Raw genomic sequence first — 19,444 nt, 5'->3', positions numbered from 1 at the left:
TTCTGTAGTTTCTTAGCCTGGGCCTAGTTCGCCTCAAACTATGCCTCAAACGTCTGCTGCAACTGCTGCAACATCTGTTCCATCTACCCCACCTACTTCCAGAGTATCGACAGCTCCGGTTTCTACTGTTCCTGCATCAATTCCTCAAGCATCTTTACCTTAGTCTGGACCCACAATTCAGACTTCGGTTCAAATTCCTGTAGGACAACCTGGTCCAAGTACGGTTGTCACAAGTCAACCTCAATTTACTTATCAAGTGTACCAGGGACAGTACCAATTCGGTCCTACTGTGCAGAACCCAGTCTATCAGTATCAACTGTACCCTAGATATACTTATCAGAAACCTCAACAACCCCAGTACGGTCTGGTTAATCCTAGTTTTCCGGGAGGATATAATATCGTAAATGCAATTCCAATTCCTAGTTATCCTGGATATCCTCCTCCTGGGGCTGGTCTCGTGACCCAGGGTTTTCGAGACCCTAATCATCAGTTACCATTCATTGCAACTTTGGACTTGCTTGACTTGTCACGCCTTACAAATTATCCAATTAATTATCTTCCATTTTAGCTTCCAATGCCGAATAAGTTTCCCAGTGACATCCCAAAGTTTGAAGGTAAATCAGGAGAGGATTCGTCGAACCATGTGATGACTTATCACCTCTAGTGTGCATATAACTCCATTTCAGATGATTCAATTCGTTTACGTCTTTTTCAATGCACTCTAATTGGTCTTGCGGCCAAGTGGTAAATTGAGTTACCGCGAGCCACTTTTTATAACTTTAGTTAGTTAGCTACTTCATTCTTAACTCATTTTCAATTGCCTGTCAGATATGAAAATGGAAAGGAATTATTAACTTCATTAAAACAGTGAACGTCCACTTATATTTCAGATCACATTCATGAATGGAGACGTCGACGACGTTTAGCGAAAGTTTTTATTCTGGATCAGATCTTAGCATAATGGTTTGTTAAATCATTATTACCGAAAATCACTGAGGATGTAGCTAAGGTAGGAGTTGTTATTGAAGAGAAAGTAATTGCTCAAGCTTAGTACCTTGACCTCGTTTATATGCAGTTGGGTACGTTACACGAGAAAATCCCCGACCTTCCTAAACAAAATCAAATAACTGCAGCTCCTTCAGGGTCTCATGCCACTGATGGTATGATTGGTATAGTTAATACCAAAAGTGAGAAGAAATATTCCAAGAATTATTCTCCTATCATAACTTTACCAGATTCCTCGACAGGAGACTCTTCCGTGGAAATTTCTTTCGATATTCATGTTGTAGAGTCATTTACGGCCAAATCAAAATCTGACGATAAAAAGAAGTGGAAGAAGAAAACTAAATCAGATAAAAATTTGAAAGAGAAACCAGAAAAATGGAATCTACTCATGGAAAACGTAAACCTCGTTATCCTTGTCTCATTTGTGACGAAGAGCATTTTACAAGAGACTGCCCTCATCACACTGAGGTTGCGAAAATCATCAAAGGTTCTCAAATGCCTGCTGTTTTGAAGGATCCTTTTCCTACTCAAGACAGTAAGATGATAGGTTCTTCCTCAAATGCCTCAGAAGAACCCATAATCATGATGTCACATGTTAGGATTGCGACACAATTGCAAGATTATGGAAGTAAAAGTCCTGTTGGTGGTAAGGAAGCAAAATCTTCTAATTCGAACCCATCAACTTCAACCCCCGGTTCCGATCCACTACAGATCGAGAAACCTAACCTAGACTTAGTAATCAAACTGCCTGCCAAGGGTATATTTTGAAAGTCAACTTTCAATCCACATGCGAGAGCTACTCAAAACTATAACATTGTTGAAGATCTAGCTATTTCACCTTCAGCAATGTCGACTTTGGAGGTGCTGCAATCATGTCCAGCACAGCTTAAATTGCTATTGTCGGCTATAGGAGCTATTGATATTTAGGACTCGAACCTTATAATTTTTTATTTAGAAAATAGTACATCTCGCTTACCTCGTCAAATGGCTTTCTAGATCCCAGTGTTAGTAAAAAACAGACCTTGCTATAGGACTGTAATTGATGAGGGAGCTTCAATGTGTATTATGTCAATCCAATGTTGGAGATCGCTTGGTTCTCCTACATTTAATCAATCCCCAATGATTCTAAAGGATTTTAATGGCTGTGGGTTCCATCCTTTTGGCATTCTATAGGATTTACATATAGGGGTTGAAGGCAAAACTGTTAATCTAGATGTAGAGGTGGTTGATGCCCCTCTAGATTACAACCTTCTCTTGGGTCGTAGTTGGTCTTACGCTATGACTGTTGTTGTTTCATCAGTCTTTCGGCTCATAAAGTTTCCTCATAATGGAAAGATCATAACTATAGACCAGCTAACTTACTTTTCATCCGACCCAGCCTCTTCTGAAAGTATCCAGCATGTCGGAAAAACAACTATCCCTTATAAGGATGTTGGAGTAGGACTAATTAAAGATTCTGGTTTACTAGGAACTTTTTCCTTTCCTCCTCCCAACGTATCGCCTTATACTGCAACCATTCATATGATTTCATCAAACACCATTGTTTATGATGATCCTTGGATTGTACCTTCCGAATCTGAGATGGATTCATTTGGTGATGCTATGCCTTTGAGTCCCTATGAAATTGCATATCAAGCCGTACAGTCATTTTCCGACCCTTATTCAACCGAAATTGACTTAATGAATGTGGTCCATGAAGAATCACTTTCAATATCAGACTCAGATTCAACAACGTTTTCCAAACTTGTTCACACTAATGAGCAAATTCGTGAAATCTTGTCTGTTGATGATTTACCATGGGAAGATCTTCATCATAGATCTTCATTTTTACCTGAGATTTATCACTTTGAAAATGATTTTTCATCTATTTTTACAACTGATTATGTCAAGGAACCTCAGAATCCATTGAAAAATCCTGATTCTGAGTTAAATTTGGGAAATATTTCTCAAACTATTCCTATTGACATTTCGGTTAAGCCTGGAATTGTTGAAAACATTCATATAGGTGCCTCTTGTACGAAAGATGAAATTCAAACATATAAGGCCCTATTTCAAGAATTACGCGACGTGCTTGCCTGGTCATATGAGGAAATGCCAGGAATTGACCCAACAATTGTTGTTCATGAAATCAAAACTTACCCGGATGCTAAACCCGTCCGGCAACGTTTGCGTTAGATCCACCTGTGAAAAGCTGCTGCTATTAAAGTAGAAGTTGAAAAATTACTTAAAGCATGTTTCATTTATCGAATTCCCTTAACGGATTGGGTATCGAATATCGTTCTTGTTAACAAAAAACAAGGACCAATAAGAATATGTATCTATTATAGGGATATAAATCGAGCCTTTCCATAAGACAATTATCCAACTCCCTATATCGATCAAATAATTGATGATTGTGCCGGTAGTGAAATATTCTCCTTCATGGATGGTTTTTCCGGTTACAATCAAATCAACATTCTACCTGCTGATCAACCAAAAATGGCTTTCATTTGTCCATGGGGAACGTTTGCTTATTGAAAATTACCTTTTGGGCTCAAGAACGCTGGTGCAATTTTTCAAAGAGCCATGTCTTACGCATTTCATGACATCAAGCACACTGTGCAACCCTATCTCAATGATTTACCTTCTCATTCATTACATCGATCCGATCATTTCATCCATTTACTAGCAATCTTTAAGAGGTGTAGGCATTATCGAATTAGGTTGAATCCACAAAAGTGTGTTTTCTGTATAGAAACGAGTCTGTTATTAGGATTTGTTGTTTCGAAAGCCGACACTCGTGTCGATCCCTCGAAGGTTGAAGTTATTGTCAAATTGCCTCCTCCTTCGACTCTTCGCCAACTCCAAAGTTTGCAAGGGAAAGAAAACTTTTTACGTCGATTCATTCCTAACTACACCGAGATAACAAAGGGTTTTACCAGGTTGTTGTAATAGAATACTACATTCTTTTGGGATGAGAAACCTGACAAATCTTTTGATGCACTAAAACATGCGTTGACCCATGCACCATTATTGCATCCTCCCAACTAAAACCAGGACTACTTCTTATATCTCGCCGCCTCTCATTCCACCATCATAACGGTGTTAGTTTAGGAAGATGAATTCGGTAGTGAACATGTGATTTATTACCTTAGTCAAACTTTGAATCCAACTGAACTAAAATATTCACATGTGGAGAAATTGGCCTTGGCAGCTGTTCAAGCTGTCCAACGTTTTCGTCATTACATTTTACTACGCAAAACTACTGTAATTTCTGATTGCAACCTTATGATCTATATTTTTACCAAACTATTGATAGGGGGTAAGTATTCAAAATGGATTTTTATCCTACAGGAATTTGACTTGGAGTTTGAAAAATCTAAGTCAAAGAAATCTTTAGTTTTTGCGGAGTTGATGTGTGACTTCCCACGTGCTGATACTGAAACTGTGGCAGAAGAACCCATTGTGGATGAATCCTTGTTTTTTATCAGCACTCTTGATCCATGGTATGGAGATATCATAGTTTATCTCCAAACCCAATCCTTTCGGCCTGAAATTTCAAGCTCTCAGCATCAGAAAATACGATTCCAATCCCAACAATTCAAAATTATTGGAGATACACTTTATCGTCGTGGGCAGACTCTGTTTTCTGACGTTATTTAACTCATGAGGAAGCTGAAAGGGTTCTAAATGATTGTCACTCTAGAGCGTGTGGTGGTCATATGTCTGGTTTTGCCACAACCCAAAAGATATTGCGCGCTGGCTATTTCTGGCCGTCTTTATTTAAAGATTGTATTAACGCAGTCCGAAAATGCCACAACTGCCAAATTTTTGATCGAAAGATGTGCGCTCCACCTGCTTCTCTCCACCCTATAATTGTCGTCGGTCCTTTTGAAAAATGGGGCATCGATTTTATTACATGTAACCCTCACTCGGCTGGGGGGCATGCGTATATCATCCTTGCGGTAGATTATTTTACCAAGTGGGCCGAGGCGATGCCTACATTTTCGGCAGATGGCAAAACTTCTGCGATTTTCGTTTTCAATCATATAATTTCTAGGTTCGGTGTTCCACAAGCGATTATCACCGATCATGGGCGTCATTTTCGAAATATTATGATGACTGAACTAACAGAACAACTTGGCCTGCGTCACGATAGTTTAACTCCATATTATCCACAGGCTAATGGTCTGGTTGAAGCCCTCAACAAATTTCTAGTCATTATGATCTGACGAATCATTGGGATTCATAGGTCGAATTCGCATAACATGTTATTTTCAGCGCTTTGGGCGGATCGAACCTCAGTAAAAACATCAACCGGTTTCACTCCTTTCCAACTAGTTTACAGTTTGGAAGCTGTGTTACCCATTGAATGCGAAATCCCGTCATTGCAAATGGCCATAGAATTACTTCCGGCCACTTCCAAAGAGGAGAAACGTTTGTTGTACTTGGCTCAGCTAGATGAGAATCGACGTGTTGCTGCACTAGCAATCGAAACTCATGCCAAACGTATTAAAGCTCAGTATGATCGAAATGTCACGCCTCGTAATTTTTCAGAAGGAGACCTAGTCTTGCTGTACGATCAAGCAAATGATAAGTTGGGTTCTGGAAAATTCGTACCCATGTGGCATGGTCCTTATGTTGTCAAGCGAAAGCTGGCAAAAGGGGCCTATGAATTGGTAGACTTGGATGGAGTCTCTTTAGGTAAACCCAGAAATGGTCTTTACATAAAGAGATATTATGCTTAAATCTGGGTGTGGAGATTTTTAGTTAGGTTAGTTTTCTTTCTAGCTGGTGTATTTTAGATTAGAAAAGTGTGCTTAGTTTAGAGAGTGTTTTTGTCATTATTCTTGCTTATCTTGATTTTACTCTTGATATTGCAGATGTCGATGTCTCTCCAAACATACATTGGTTTTGCTGATGGTGCTTGTCATAATACACGTAACATTTCTTCCGCAGCTTGGGTTATCTATTCACCCTTTGATGAGTTGGTATCTATGCATGTGGTAAGCCTCGGTCAAACAACGAACAACATTGCAGAGTATAGTGTAGTGATTGAGTTATTATCTGAATCCATCTCATTTGGGATTCAGAGTTTGATTGTGAGGTTAGATTCTGAACTCGTTGTATTGCAACTTAATAGAGTTTATGCCATTAGAAATCTAGTGTTATTAAGATTATTTTTTAGAGTTCGTCTCTTGGAACGTGAATTTGACTATATTGAATATCAGCATATTCCAAGATATTTAAATACATTAGCAGATGCAATTGCTTCTCGAATGTTAACTAAACATTTGCAATAATCAAACAAGTAAATTTAAAAACATTCCGTAACATGTTCTACAAGATAGCCGATAATAGTGATATAGCATAGCATAGAAGTGTGTCAAATATACATCGTCTTCGATCATAGGTTGAAAAACACCTTATGATCGGAAAAAATGATAAGTAAAAAAAGCAAAAATGTCATATGAGTCTACAACAGGTGATCATCCTATCACTAGTGATGATCACGATAAGAAACCACTGTACGGGCCACCCTACAAAGAAACCTCCTGAAAGGTCCTGGGACACCAATCACATAGTGTTGTAGCCTAAGAGGAATGTCATCTATGCTAGTCTCTGGAATGTCTATTGTTAAACGCTCTAGATGGTTTTCCAATTCGGCCAGGGTCTCTATAGATTCGTCCCGTGGGGCTGTTGCTGCTGCATCTGGCTGTTTCCTCTCATAGGGCCAGAGAGTGGCTGGTCACTGTTGACCTACATCTGCATTTGAAACTTTTTATTATCAATTTTGGGACGATTTAAAAACAAAAATAAATAAATAAATTAGAAAATGTTGAAAATGATTTTACCTGAGTCATCCCATTGCTCTCTTGGTGGAAGAGCCATGTCTGGATCACCAAGATAATCCATCCCAGCATAAGGAAAATCCTGAATAGCAAAAACTTGGTTCTCCAACCAATGAAAATACTCAGGAGGAAATCGAACAACCTCTAAACCCTCCTCATGATGATGGGCCATAACTGCAACCCAACGCATCAGTTTGGGTTCTTGGGGAAGTCCAACTTCAATGGAAAGATGCAGTGGGACCAACATTGGGACCCTCTCTAGACCAAAGCTCATAACTAAGAAACCATATCCAAAGTTTTTTAGTTGTCCGTTCTTTGCTCTAGTCAGTTGGCCTTTTACATTAGCCAATACAACTTCACACCAGTTGAAGACGGTGCCTCCAAAGCAGTCTACTACCATTTGCATTTGGGATCCGGTGGCCATATGTAGTGTTGCGCTTCTGCAGAGTCTAGTGACAATAAATGCAATCACTTTGAGTTCAGGACAGGAAATGGTTTTGATATCAATCCCTTTGTCCTTGGTTTTGTCATTACAAAACTCTAGCCGGAGGCTATCGACAGACTGGCCACCTGGCCTAGTCCCAAATAGAGTCAATTGTTCACCTCTCTTAGGCAAACCAGTCAAAAAGTAAATGTCTTCCGACTCCATTTTGAGTTGGTGGCCACCAATAATGAAACATTGGTCCTGCACATTCCACCTATCCACCAGCCACTGCAAAAGGTCTACTTGGGCCCTCATGCCACATATGGCCCACAATTTATATAGCCCGCATGCCCTCAATGCATCTATTGAGGGTTGATGATTTAGTGTGGCAGCATCCACTTCTTCGTGCTCCTGTTCCTACCAGTTAAGCATAATGCATACCCTACATTGAAAGAAAAGGCGGATTAGAATATCTTAAATCAAAGTTTTTGGGCAAATATTGGAAAATTTGGAATGTTAGAACATATGCCGCAGGGACCGCACCCTCTATGTTAGAGACAGTGCGTAGGTCCGCACTCTTCCTATACAGCAGGTGCGGGCCCTTGACCTTTTTTTGCATGCGAAAAAGTCAGGGTCCGCAGGTTTCGCATGCTGCGCCTGTGGACCCCCGCGAGCGGACCTTTAAACAAATTTTTTCCAAAAAAAACTTAATATAAACCTAAAAACAAAAATTCAAATGGTTGAAATGCAAGAATAAGGTGATGTGATTACCTGGAGGTGACGATGTTCGATTCCAACGGACAGATTTTCTGCAATCTTCACGGGAAGTTTCTTACCCAAAAGCTCTCTTTCTCATTCTGAAGTCAAACAGTAAAAATGAATTTACAAAAGTCCTTTTTATAAGCTTTTTTGAATAAATGAATTTTTAATTTGTTTATTTTTCACTTTAAAGAGGTAACTTTTGAAGAATTTTTATTTATTTTAAACAGGTATGAGTAATTTTTGAGTTTTTGTGCAGGATAACGGATTTTTCAGGCAAAATTGATCATTTTCGACAAAAGACATTAGAGTCGCCTTTAAGCTCTTTTTTGACTCCTAAAATATGAAAAGATTGTCGAGTTTTTCTTTTTAAGCTCGTTAAAACGGAAATAAAAAGACGGTCCACTTACAGCTCTTTTATGACCATAAAAACATGAAAAGATTGCAGGATTTTTGTCGTTTCAAATTCAATATTGGTTATAAAACGATGTGTCATTGATCGCTTTTTTACTTTTTCGGATCATAGACACTAATTATGAAAACTAGTCCTTGGTCGTAATGGTCAAGTGGTTCTCTCAAGTACTATTTTATACTTTTTCGGGCTTGGGAGACACAAATTTATGAAAAAGGACAACCATGAAGTTTTCTTAAGTTTTTTCAGACTCCCTAAAATTGAAAAACTCCGAGTTTCTCCTATACTGGACTGGTTAAAATTTAACAGTAAAGGACCTGTTGAATTACAAATAGGAACAGACCACTCCTTCTTAGGGTTCGAATTTAAACTAAGTTGGACTCATCCGAAGGATGAGCTTATAATTAAGCAAATGTTATCCTCCTCAAGCTTGTCAAAAATAAAGAGGTACTTTGCAGAAATGGTGGGGGAAAAGAGAGAAAAATGAACCTGTTTGTCTTACTTTGTGTCTCAGAAAAACATTTAACCACTCTTGAACACGACACTTTTTGTTCACCTGGGTTGGGAAATCCTTTGCCTAACAGCTAATCAAACCATGTTGAAAGTCTTCAGCCGGTTTCTGGGTATTAGCTTTGGGTCAATTGTCACCATACCATTTGCAGTGTCGTTATGTTCTCAAGAGGTCAGTGCAAATAAACCATTCATCTACAAAATATCTGTCATCCATCTTAACCATCCCTGAGTTAGTCCTTGCAACTATATTTCTTCAAACTTGATCTATGATTTTGTGTTGCAGTGGGCTTGCCTACAACGGATCGCTTTCTATCGACTTCAGCTCATTATCTAGAAATATAATCTAGGAACTGTCAGTACCTTGGGATCTACATGCCTTAATGGCAGGTTTCTCGCCTTTGACGATAGGTTGCATCATTGACCTTCGATCAAAGGATTCCGTGACATGTTTGACATCAACACATCTATTCACATTTCATGGATTGTACTAAGTACTTTGAGAGACATTGACATTAATGGTGGTTTCTCTCACACGTGTTAACAGTTTACATCATTGACTGGTAATCAAGTGGTTTCTACCATGTTCAATTTCAACACATTCATTCACATGGATAGAATCGTACTATTTCAGGAAGTAGAAATCAAGATCCTGGATTTAGTTTCCACCATCTAGGCTGCAAGGAATTTTGTATTCATTATACAATGGACTATTCATAAACATATGGTTGCACCAATACTGTGTCTACATGAGTCTATACTTGTGATGTATTGCAAGATCGTTCCTAGATCGGAGCAGCTTAGTTAGTTTTCTAGTCAATTTTGATCTGAGTATGGGAATGCCTACCTGAGCGATGATATGATCTCATATATATATATTTTGCATTGAATGTTTTTACAGGTTCCAACCAGGCTCTCCACAAGATGATCCTCGAAATGATAAAGTACTTCACTCTTCTTAGATGATAAATGAGATCCTCATCTACTACAAACTTCACACGTTAGGGGGAAATCTCTTACACAAAATATTGTCACCATGACTTTCTGCAGTCAGTGTGAGTCTATCACCACTCATACTGTCCTCCTTTGCAAGTCTCAAACCTCAGCTCTTCATGTCAAGCTTTAAAAATGAGAGAAAGTCTTTGAAAATCTCTAAAACTCTGGTTCCACACTTTCTCTTACCATTACCTGCGGTCGCGCACCCCTTGGTCATGTTACTTGCAGACCTTCCTGCTCTATCTCTAAAGGAGTGGGTGTGAATCCCTGTGAAAGCAAAAAAGGCGCAAGTTTATTCTTAAAAACTCACTTTGGGTTAATTTTGGATGCTTCTAGAAGGAATCTTGATGTGGTTGGTTCGCTCGTAGGTGGTTCATGCATCCCATAACTAAAGGAGCTAACCCCTTGATGAGAGGAGATTATCCCTTTGAAGGAGGGCTCTATCCCTTTGAAGGTGCACCTGTTAACTTCCCTTCTCTGCACTATAATTGAGGCATTGGGATGGTTGTTAGGGAGGTTGAAAGCTAAACATTTTTTAGGGTAAACGCTGTTGCAATTGAGACTTCCTTGTTAAGCTTGAGAGGAGAGATTACATACCTTTCAGCTTCTTTGGGAAGAGAGTGAAACTTGTCAAAGTAGAGGAAATTCTTGCTGGACCCTGGGAGGAGCTTGTACAACATCAAGGCACCAAGGTTGTAAAGTTATTCTTTGAGTAAAGTTAATAAAATTAGATTAATTTTTCTCAATAAATTATCTTCTATGGTTTATTTCATGAATTCCTTGATCATCATGATAAATATGGTTTATTATATTGGCTATGCAGGTGGTATTTGATATGTGTGCCTGTTTGTGTTTGAAAATTCTTTAAAAGGGAGCTCATTTGGAAAAATGGAGCATGGCTTCCACAAAATAGCATTGGACCTGAGGTAGGCCTCAAACACCTGTTGGCCTTTATTTATAAATTGCATATTTAGAGAAAGATAGAATTTGTTTGGTTTGCTTGTCGCTAGATATCATTACATACTAGGGAGATCGGTCTTGTCCACAAGAACGATTTATTTACCCGACACCATGCAATCCTTTCATAGACTCAATATTGTATTACCTTGTTCACTCAGCAAATAGTGCAAGTCATTAAGCACTTCATTTATTACAAAAAAGTTACTTCCAAGTAGCTAGATACTTAAAATCAGACAAGATTGCACCTAAATAATTTGACAGTTTGGTGAAACATGCAATAGATAAGATAAGATAATTTTATTAATGGCCAAGCAATGACCACAAAATTAGGTCAATGGGACTAGAGAACACAACCAATATGAATACAATGTGGGAGTGCAAGCACAACTCCTAGAGAATTCGAAAATAACATAAAGAAAGAAACATGTAGAAGTACAGCCTCAAAACACATGTAGATAACTGTGAAAATAATGAGTGAGTTTGTTCAAGATAGTGGACAACTCAAGAGGTTGGGGAGAGAGAGAGAGAAAGAGATTTGATTATGAAGCCAATGATGTCAAGGTCTCCTAGGTATGATGGCTGAGGGTGAAAATTTTATTTTCATTTTCCAGACCCTTGTTGCCTTGACCTTTGGATTTTCTTTCCACATAAGCCATTCCTTTGTCAAGGTTCCCATATTATTTGAATATATAACTTTCATGAGATTGTCCTCAATCCACAACCTCAATAAGTTCTTGTGAGCTCCCCACCTCGCCTCTTCCCTACTTTGTTTTCATTTTTGACAAACTGTCTCTATGAGAAGTCATTTAACTACCATCCTTATGATACTTGCAAACTGTGATGTTACCAAACCCTCCAAGGATCTCAAAATGGTAAAATATAATGCATGCATTCTTTGGGCATGCCAGTTATTACTTTGTATCTACTCAAGGAAAATTTCATCCACATATTTCTAGCATTTCCATTTCCCTCTTGTAATCAGTGTTCTGACTAGTTTCGCCTCATGGTTCGGTGGCTGTGGTTTTAGGATTTTTCTTTTTCGTCTAAATTTTGTTGTTGTGAAAATATTTGTTCTTATCAAATGCTCATGTTGTACAATTGCATTATTGATACAAGGATCAACACAGATATACAACAGAAAGGTCAAATACTTGTATGCTCTTGTCCTACAGGCTTAGGAGTTCATAGCCCAAAAGAAGTGAGTGGTCCCTAAACTTTAAATTGTTACTTCTTATATGATGTGTAATGGTGATGCCCTGCAAGATTGATATGCATGCCTTCATACCCTAGAAATATTAAATTGTTTGTTTCTCCTAGCTACTGGTTAATGTGAAATGCATCTCAAGGAAAGGTTGCATACAAGAGTATATTTTGCAAGATAACATCCGAACTTATTAACATCTTGGTAATTTTGAGATGAAAGCTTATGGTTTTCAATGATATAGCCAAAGTGATAAGTGAACTGTTTAATGAAAATACAAATATAATGTTTATATGAAATGCATAAGGGTATATTTTTCAAGATCACATCCCAACCTATTAGCATCTTGGTAATTTTGAGATGAAAGTTTATGGTTGTCAATGATACAACCAAAGTGATAAGTGAACAATTCAATGCAAATACAAATATAATGTTTATATGAAATGCTATAGAATTGCTTAAAATATTGGTCTTGGCTTTAAGCATAATACCTGAACAACTTCTCTAGATTTAAATGTTGAAGGATTTTCGAGTGCTTAAAACTGAACAATCACATGAAAAATCATTTCTTTGATGAATAAATGGGCTCTTATTCAAGAATATTTTTTTGGAACTGCATCAAGAAATATAGGGGCTGCACTGCAAATAATATACTTTTGTCAACTTAAAAGGCTAGGTTTTTGTGGCATTTGTTCTGCCAAAGCAACCTGTGTGTTGCTCCTGGTTTCATCCCTTCTTGAAATCAGCCCATTAAGGTGGGTAATGTTGAATTTCCACGATCTTGGGTCTAGGATAGAATCTTAAAACCTCTAACACTACCAAACCAAGAATCTCAATAGAACTACTCTGCACATCGGAATATAAACAAGAGTAAATCACACCTACATAAAATATGGGCAACTTTCTACATTTTCAACTCAACTTCGTTATATTAAACAACATATAATACAACAGTCTAGGTTTCCCGTACCAAGGATAATGACTCTCATATATCCACTAGTACAAGAATACAAGATGGGGCTTAGTGTCAATACATTGACAACCAATCTTCCCTCAACAAGATACTCTGACCATCTAGATGTTGCATGCTCTCTCAACTCCTCTTGGTCATACCCTGTACCATCTCAGTCCTTCAACTCTTGATTTACAACTCCTACCTCTATCAATGCTCCAAGTCCATTTGGCCGCTAAACCCTGGCTATCAATCTGTCCACTAGTTGTGCCTTAGTCCATCAAGGGCACAACACATTGAGATCCATGTCGATTTCTTCACAACTCCACTTGTGAACAACTATTGATCTGCCCACTGTTGCTCCTTAGTTACTCAGGAACTTTAGCCCACTATGGCCTTCTTGTACTACATCGATGAAGACTAACATAGGGCACAGAGGGTTGCCACATATCACTATAGGATGTCCATCAACCATAATGAACACAAGATACGAGTATTTCTCATCATTTGTTGTATACACAAGTCTCGGCCTCCACAAAGTGCTCTTGGTTGATCAAACCCATGAGCTCATCAACTACCTCTCTCGTAACTACCTTTTTCCATCGACGTGTTCCTCACTGAGCTCTAACTTAGACACTATCATGTTGTCCTCCAGTAGACCGTAAGTGCAGAATCCACGTTCACACTTGGTCCACTCTCACACTGCCCTATAATAGTCCATGATTGGCCAATCCACAATGTAGTGTCTGCACCTAGCTAGGGCATCGTCACACCTAGGAGACCCTTATGATGGCTTCCAAAAGACTTCTCCACATATTCCCTTTGCTCTGCAATAGAGGAGTTATTGCACAAATCTAGGCTTCATATGTACTTCTCTTCATTGTTGTTTGTGGACTAATTTTTTATTACTGGTTAGAGCTTCCACTAAAACCTACAACAACCCACTAACCCAACCAAAACTCACCTAATTTGTTGGGGCTTCTTCTCTTTACCAATAATGGCAACTTGATTTCCAAGATGATAGCTCCTACACCCATTTTAAGTTTGTTTGGCCCTCTAAAAATTTCATTAAGGACCACGACTAGTTCACCATAGGTCTGTCACCTTCTTGGACTAATTCACATGCCACATCTAGCCCAAAACAACTCTTCTTCCAATGCATCCTCTTAGTAGATTACACCTTCAAACTGATCCCTCACTGTAGAATATGTCACCTCATTAGGGCATCTAACCATCAGGTCTTCCCCTCCTCTTTGACTTCCACAGGCTACCCAAACTATCCACACTTGGACAACACCCACTCAGCAACAATTCAACATAGAAAAATACCAACTTACTTGTACATATGGGTTGGTGCACTATTGTAGGGTAACATTTTGGTTAGGGAAACATAGTAGACCCAACAACCTTAACAAAACCCTATAATAGTTCCCTAATTGACTACGATTTCTCCTCCTTCTTAAGACCTCTACCCACATTGCCTATTCCTCTACTCCAACACTATGGAATAGGCCTTACGACCCTCCTAACCAGCCCAGAACAGGCTTGCGGTGCCTCTAATGTGACCACAAGGCCTGCGACTTGACAAAGAGGGATAAACCACCCCTGAATCAACACCAAAATGGCCCAGACTTCCTCGAATTCCTCTGCTGCTCCTCAGCCTCCATAAAAGGTCTCACATCTTCCCAATATGCTCCTCAACCTTCTCTCCTTGAGTTGTGGCTTCCACAGGTATTATTTTCACTATGAATGTTGCTCCAATGGATGACTAAATGAATTATCCCTCACCTTGTATTTATACCAAATCCAAGGGCTCCACGAATTTTTTGAAGAGACATGTCTCTTCGACCAAGCCTACATGACTTGACTGTCCATAATTAATTGTCAACTTCAAAAATTCATATCTCAAGTTCTAGAGATCTGATTTAGGTGATTTTTGAAGTGTTGGAATTGACACACCAAACTCTATCACCTCAAATTTTCTCATGCTCAAATTATTCATGGTTTTTGCCCAAACCCCAATGGGTGAAAAACCCCATGCGTGGGTTCCAAGCCCACAAGATTACTTGTGGCTCTTTCCCTCCAAAACTCGAAGACTAGGGCTTGGAGTACCTCCCAAGCTACCAAAAATCAATAGGTAAAACACAACACCCGTGAAACCTTGGTAAATGGCCTGACACTCTGTCAACCTCATAAGTGAAACCAACTCATCGTTGGCAATTTGTATAATTAAATTAAAACTTAATATATAACTCTTGTGAGATTTTTTGGCCACCTATTGGTCATGAAGTGACCCACAATTATGGGGTTGATTAACTTCGTTATATTTATTAATAAACCAACTTCATTAAACTTACTAATAAACAACAAAAGTGGTATGAGTGAGGCATCCTTAGTGTTTGAGCATGAATAAATACACATTTGAATGTAGGTTTGGAAATAATAGAAAAGACAAAGAAGCTACTTATATGTAATGAGTTGTTAAAATAACAAAATGATTATGACCAAACACTTATAATCTGTTGAATGATACAAATATTAAGTGATCACAATTAATTTGATATTTATGTTACATATTCTTTCTTTTCAAGATCAATGTACTCCTTGTTCTCTTAGGATCACGGGGTAGATGGGTAAATTTAGGGCACTTTCTTGTTCTCCTCTCTTCATAGCAGCCACACCTTTCTGGCTTTCCTTCACTTTCTAGACGTTTCCTTCTTGAAATAACTTATTTGTATGCCTGTTTTTATCTCATTTCATTTCATTTTTCATTTCTTCTTACTCTAGGGGTGTTTTTTCTTGTTTGTTGCACCCCTCTTTTACTTTACTCTTTATTGTTGGTAGTAATCACTAGTCACCTTGTCTTATTTTGGTCTTTAGACATTAATACAAATTTCAATTTCATTCCATTTAATGTGTTCGAGTACATTTGTATTTGAAGTATGAGAGTGTAAGAATTTTACTATTCCTACCTCAGCAGGTTGGCTTCTTACTTCATCTGTTATTTTTTAGGAACAATGATGTATGTTAAATCAATATTTATATAGAAATTACATTTGACTATAAACTAATACAGATTCTTAGATGCAACATGTTTGTTATGTTTGCTTGTCTTCTTTAATATTTAAAAGTTAATATTTTGTGGCTTTCTATTATCATTTTAAAAAAGACAAGATTTTATGTTATATTTACATATAACTAAATTGGTGCCTTATCTATACTTGTAGGAGGATTTCTCTATAAAATTCCAATAGTTCTTTCAAAACTTTGGTCAAGTCTACAAAAAATCAGTCTCACGTATATTCTTAGACAATATTTTTTTTTAAATAACTCTCTTGGAAAAAAAATAAAGTATAATTGTTTCTTTTACTGAAATCCAGTTACACTGAAGGTGTCTCTTTTTGAAATTGGTCATGCTAGGCATTGTCTACCTTTTTCATCTCCTTTTGACATCTGTCCCTCTATTGTTTATCCCACTAAATGACATATGTTCCATGACTCTTTGAAAAATTGAGATCTAGGGAAGGTGGTGCTAACTATTGAGAAAAATTTGTCGATGAGAAAGAAGATTATTTACACATCCAAAGTGATAAGCCACTGCAAAAAAAAAGGTTCATCATTTTGAAAGGGCACACATGCAGGTCTCTAAGTTGAAGTCAAATCTAGTGTTTCTAAAGCGTCGCAGGGATTCCTCAGTTATTCTAGCATACCATTGCCTGTTCATATAGCCGTTGAAGGACCTGCATGCTCTATTTAACGGATTGCTCAAATTTGTTCCTCAACTTGGCTTGACAATGAACCACACTAGTTGGTTCGAAATGCGTCGACAAATGATTATCTATGTGATTTTGCTGAAATCATTCTCACAATCAATGATAAGCATCTAACTAATATCTATTTGAATTACGGGCTTTAGCAAAGGTCCTGACTCTGTAAATTGCGGAATTATTTACTATTCCTATGTGTTGACATTTCTGGCAGTGGGGGGTGGGAATGCAAGTTAAGAAAAAGAAAATTTCTCGTATTTGGTATTCGTACCTACATAAGAAGTCATAAGAGATGCATTGAGAGTGGTCGTCATCTTGTGGAATTCCATGCTGGTAGGATATTCACAGAATAGGCTTGTTGAGGCTAAGCTTTTCAGGAAAATGTGAGTGGAATGTGTGGAATTGAATCAATTTGCATTCTCAAGTGCTATAAAGGCATGCACTCCTATGGTAGGTTTGGAAGAGGGTAGGCAGGTCCATTGCCATATTGTTAAAACTGAGTTTGATTCTGATGTCTTTGTAGGAAGCTCCCTTGTCGATATGTATGCAAAATGTGCAAAGCTAGAGTATGCACGTCAAGTGTTTGATAGGATACCTGAACCAAATGTGGTGACTTGGACCACCATGATTTTTGGGTATGTGCAAAGTAATGGTTTCAAGGAGGCTCTGAATATTTATTTCCAGCTACCCTTTCATGGCATCAAACCTGATGAGTTTGTGTTCTCCAACATTCTCAGTGCATGTGCCAGTCTTTCAGCCTTGGAACAGGGAATGCAGATCCATGCCCACATTGTGAAAACTAGATTTGAATCACAGAAATGTGTAGGGAATTCTCTTATCGAAATGTATTTGAAGAGTGGGTGCCTGAAGGATGCCCAGCGAATACATGATTTGATGCCAACAAAGGATGTGGTCTCATGGGCTGCCATGGTTGCAGGATATGCACAGTATGGGGATGGAAGTGGAGCCCTTCAAGTTTTTGAACAAATGCAACAGGCGGGAGTAAAGCCAAATAACATTACCTTTGTTTGTGTACTGTCTACTTGTAGCCATGTTGACTTAGTGGATGAAGGTCATCATTACTTCGATGCTATGTTTTGTGATCATGGCATAATGCCCACGTCTGAGCACTATGCCTACATGGTGGACCTTCTTGGTCGTGCTGGGAGAATCAAGGAAGCTGAAGAATTGATTAACAAGATGCCTGTTGAGCCTAGTGCTTCTGTCTGGGGGGGAATTGCTTGGTGCCTGCAGAGTCCATGGTGACATGGAACTAGGAAAAAGAGCAGCTGAAAACCTTCTTAAGTTGGAACCACAATGTGTTGGAACTCATGTTCTTCTCTCAAACATTTATGCTGCAGCTGGTAGGTGGGATGATGTGGAAAGGGTGTGGAAATTGATGAAAGATAGGGGAGTGAAAAAGGAGACTGGAGTCAGTTGGATTGAGGTAAGGAACACAGTCCATGCATTTGTTGTTGGTGACTCATTGCACCCAGAGTCAGAAAGGATCTATGCAATGTTGGAAACATTAACTCAACAAATGAAGGATGCAGGATATTCACGTGATACTAACTGTGTGCTACAAGATGTTGAGGAGTAGAAGGAGCGCATCCTCCAACACCACAGTGAAAAGTTGGCCCTTGCTTTTGGGCTTATTACCTCACCTCTTGGAGAAACCATCCGAATAAAAAAGAACCTCCGTGTTTGTGATGACTCCCACAGTAGCATCAAGTTCATTTCCAAGATTGTTGGGAGGGAGCTAATTGTGAGGGATACTCATCGCTTCCATGTTTTTGGTGGCAGGCTTTGTTCCTGCAAGAGTCATGGAAGGCACTGGATGGAGTATGTTCAAGCTGAAATCCATGGACAATATCATGTACTATGTTTACAGGAAGGTTGATTTCAAGTGTCCGCTTCAGTGGGACAGTTCGAACCCTACACCTGCTCCTATGTTCAGAGCCCAGACAATTGTTGGAATTGAACCTTACCAGTGCTCCAACTGAGATATTGGAATATGTTGAGTCTCATGATATTGGAATATTGTGCTTCCTCCAGAAGAAGAGGCAACTTTCCTTCTTGTAAAAAATAAATTTATCATTAGGATTGTGGCTAAAGGTCCATGGCTACTTAAAAATATATATACATATACCCACATTGTATTCAATGTTCATCAATTGGCATGATTCGTCTCATTACAGGTGCATTTCATATTTATCTTCAGTGCATGTAATGAAAAGGATCCAAAATAGGATTTTTTTTAAGGACATTCTTTTGTTCCTCTCTTATTCTACTATTTTATTGTACTTTCTCATGCTGAAGGGTGAATATGATTGTGAATTTAACAACATTTCTTGCATGCCATTTGTTTTCTTCCAATATGTTTATTCACTTGGGGCCTGTTATCACAAAATCAAGCACTGAAGGGCTGTTGATCAGGTAGACTCTGTGTAACTGTTTCAGACCAATTTTTTGACTAAGGATTAGCCTCTCTAGCCTGAGAGGGCTCTCTCAAAAGGTTATTGATTTTGACTATTGATAAGATGGCTAACTCTTGTAAGGTGAATTTAACAAACATGTTGGCTGGACAGACATTACAAAGACTTCCATTGGGCTTATGGAGTTAATAA

The 19,444-nt window shown here is 38.5% G+C and overlaps 1 pseudogene; it reads left to right on the top strand.

Moving 5' to 3' along the window:
• Positions 1-17,264: 17,264 nt before the first annotated feature.
• LOC149230983 (putative pentatricopeptide repeat-containing protein At5g52630 pseudogene) lies at positions 17,265-18,083 on the top strand (annotated as a pseudogene).
• Positions 18,084-19,444: the final 1,361 nt, after the last annotated feature.

The sequence above is a fragment of the Pinus tabuliformis genome, chromosome J, assembly GCF_031772625.1.
Source record: "Pinus tabuliformis cultivar Carrire ecotype Pingquan chromosome J, CPIR1, whole genome shotgun sequence".
Classification (NCBI taxonomy): Eukaryota; Viridiplantae; Streptophyta; class Pinopsida; order Pinales; family Pinaceae; genus Pinus; species Pinus tabuliformis.
Note: the sequence above shows the minus strand (reverse complement) of the source record. Positions and strands in the feature narration are given on the sequence as shown.